Source organism: Dipodomys merriami, unplaced genomic scaffold, assembly GCF_024711535.1.
Source record: "Dipodomys merriami isolate MVZ:Mamm:240054 unplaced genomic scaffold, mDipMer1.0.p SCAF_23, whole genome shotgun sequence".
Taxonomy (NCBI): domain Eukaryota; kingdom Metazoa; phylum Chordata; class Mammalia; order Rodentia; family Heteromyidae; genus Dipodomys; species Dipodomys merriami.
Window position 1 is genome coordinate 20,313,064 of NW_027203715.1, and position 3,323 is coordinate 20,316,386.

Genomic DNA, 3,323 nt, shown 5'->3' on the forward strand with positions numbered 1-3,323 from the left:
TTTCTTTTTTTGAAAGGTCAGCCCTTCTTTTGCTCTCTCAATTTTTCTCTCATTGGTTTGGTTTTATTAACTTCCTCTTTCTTCTTCTTCTTCTTCTTCTTCTTCTTCTTCTTCTTCTTCTTCTTCTTCTTCTTCTTCTTCTTCTTCTTCTTCTTCTTCTTCTTCTTCTTCTTCTTCATCTGTTACTATTATTGTTGCTGTTGTGCTGTGGAGGTTTTAGTTACATTCATGTGGTAGTGATTACATTTCTTTTGTCTTTGTTTTTGTTTTAGTCAGTAAAGAGGCTTGAACTCAGGGCCTGGACACTGTCTTTGAGCTCTTTTGCTGAAGAATGGCACTCATATTGAGCTACAGCTCTACTTCCCTGAGGACAATATTTTTTGGACAATGTCATCCTTTCTCTTCATCTCTTCCAGTTTTCCCATCCTTCCACACAAACAAGTTGCATAGGTCATTTTCAAAATAGTACCAATTGAATACCGCTATTTCACATGTTTATCCTTTGTCCCTCCTCTTCTATAACCCCTTTAACTTCTCAAAGAGAGATAAATTTTTTAAAAACAACAAAAATGAAAAGTGTAAGAAAAATACCATCTTGTGTCTGTTTCCTGGTCACTGGTTATTTTTGAGATTGTGTGTGTGTGTGTGTGTGTGTGTGTGTGTGTGTGTGTGTGTGTGTGTGTGTGTGTGTGTGTGTGAATACTGGGGCTTGAACTCAGGGAGCTGACCTTTAGCTTTCTTACTCAAGAGTGAAAGAATACAACTTGAACCAAACTTCCACTTCTTGATTTTGAATGGTTAATTGGAGATCAAGTATCACAGGTTGTTCCTACCTAGTCAAGCTTCAATTCACTTTCCTCAGATCTCAGATTTCTAAATAGCTAGACTTACAGGTGTCAGCCACTGGTCGTACGTGGCCTACCTTCTTTTCGTTAAGTAGTTGAAATATAAGAGACAATTGCAATCATAGTAAAAATGAAATCAATTTAACTTTCAAAGCTTCAATAACTTTAAATATTTTGTCACATTTGATTTGTACAGAAAAACATTTTTTTGTAAATGCTCCTGCAATTTGGTTTTCATCTGGATTTTTTCCTCATGATGAACTTGATTTTATATAGCTTTTTACCTGCTAAATATTGATGAAAATATGCCCAGAGGGCATTAATGACCTTCTTTTGGCTTTCATAAGGAAATGGTGGAAGCTAACACTTGTTGTGCTAAATTAGTGTGCAGGACCCCACATTCTTAGCCAGAAGACAGTAGTGCCTGTTACAAATCATATATATCTGACAAAACCCTGACTCAGGCCATGTTACCACCTTCCTCTATGTCCTCTTAGAGTGCAATCCTGACTCTCCAGTGGCCATGGCAAAGCCCTGCTGGGAGTTCTCAGTACACAGCCAAGATCACCAGTCAGGTGTGGCAGCTACAGTATTATGGGAGACTGGTGACTGCTTCCTATCATGGAACAACACAGGGAATGTTAGGTCCTTAAGCTGTCGTTAGTCCTGAATGCTCCTCATTGAGCATTCGATCCTAAGAGTTAAGGAGACATCACTCTCTCTTGCTTGGGCCAGTTGTGGACCTGTATTTCTTCTTCTGCTGTCATCTTCTGTGGAAAGAAATGATCTGAGCTCTATAAGCTCATTTTGCTTATTCTAGGCCATTAGTGTAAGGCTGGCTTTTATACTTAGACAAAAAGAAATACAGTGATAAAAAATAGCAAATAACATTTTTTTCTAGTCTATTTATTACCAAAATATTTTTTTTCAAATTCTACCAATAATTCTTAATCATAAGAGGCACTTAATTAGCAGTCACAGTCTCAAACTCCTAAATTCCTCAGTGAGCTGTGGGAGAGAAACCACAGTGAGTGTTAGGGGTCCTCCAGTCTAACTTCTTCGCCAGGGAGGAGTGCTTCTATGCTAGGCCTCCAAATTGAACAACGAATGCTTCTTATACCTCAGATTACATGTCCAAGCTATACATACCAAAGAAAGCGAAGAACAAGACATTAGTCTGACTTGGGAACAACAAAGATCACAAACATAAATTATAAGGAAACAGAAATGAAATTTTCCTTTACTCATATAATACAATAAAAAGAGCTACTTTTCTTATTATCACTTAATTGTGGTTATATGTACTTAGTACTAGCTTCTTGAAAGTCCCCAAACACTCTTTGACATGAACTCAGTAGTTCCGTTGGTATCAGATTGAGATTTTTTGAGAAAAACACTTTTTTAATTTTTATATTTCTAAAAATCTATTTTATAATAGAGATGCTGTACAGAGGGGTTACATTTACATGAGTTAGTTACATTTCTCATTGAACATTGTTACCCACTTCAGTTTTCTTCTCCTTTTGTCCCTCCCCCCATTGCCCCTCTCCCACCATTACATTGTAAAGTTAATTTCTGCTATAGTGTCCTGTGGGTATCATTGTTGCAATGGTTCACCTTTTGTACTTCTTTCAGCATTTTGGTATTTCTCTTCCCTTTCCCCAATCAAATAAATGAATATACTGGATGCAGGGTACCAGAATCAAAGACAGTAATTTCCATGGATAAAACCAATAGGAAAAGAAAAATGACATAAAGTAAGAAGAAAGAACTAGCTGCGGTACATTGGCTACATCAAGCTTGACAATTAAACAAAAGAAGACCTGCTGTTTCTATGTCTTGGCGTTCATTTCAAATAGCATCATTTTGTATGGTCATATATATGTTCATAACTCCTGAGCTATTATGACCCACTTTAAGGAGTAACAGGCTAATGCTATTCATTGCAAATGAGGGAAATCATAGAGCTCATGTTGCTTTTGGCCTGGCTTGCTTCACTTAATATGATTTTTTTCCAAGTCTTTCCATTTTCTTACAAAAGGGACTGTCTCATTTTTTCTGATAGAAGCATAAAATTCCATTGTGTAAATATACCACATTTTCTTGATTCTTTCATCTATTGAGTCAATTGTGTTGGATCTGTATCTTAGCTATGGTAAACAATGATGAAATGAACATAGTTGTGCTGGTAGCTTATTGTGCCTTAGTTTGAGATCATTTGGATAAATGCTGAGGAGTAGGATTGTTGGATCTGTAGTAGGAAGACCCCTACTCAAGCAGGCCAGACCACCTATTCGTCCAGAGTGACAGAGCCCACAGCAACAAAGTTGTTAACAAAGAAGCGACTTTATTAAGAAGGCTCCTATACTGACTGGTTGGGCCGCAGCACAGGAGTGGGAGCTGGTACTGTGACCCCTAGGGGCCCATGTACTTTGGTTTTTAAAGGCAAAATTCAGGAGGCCAAACCTGGTCATGCAG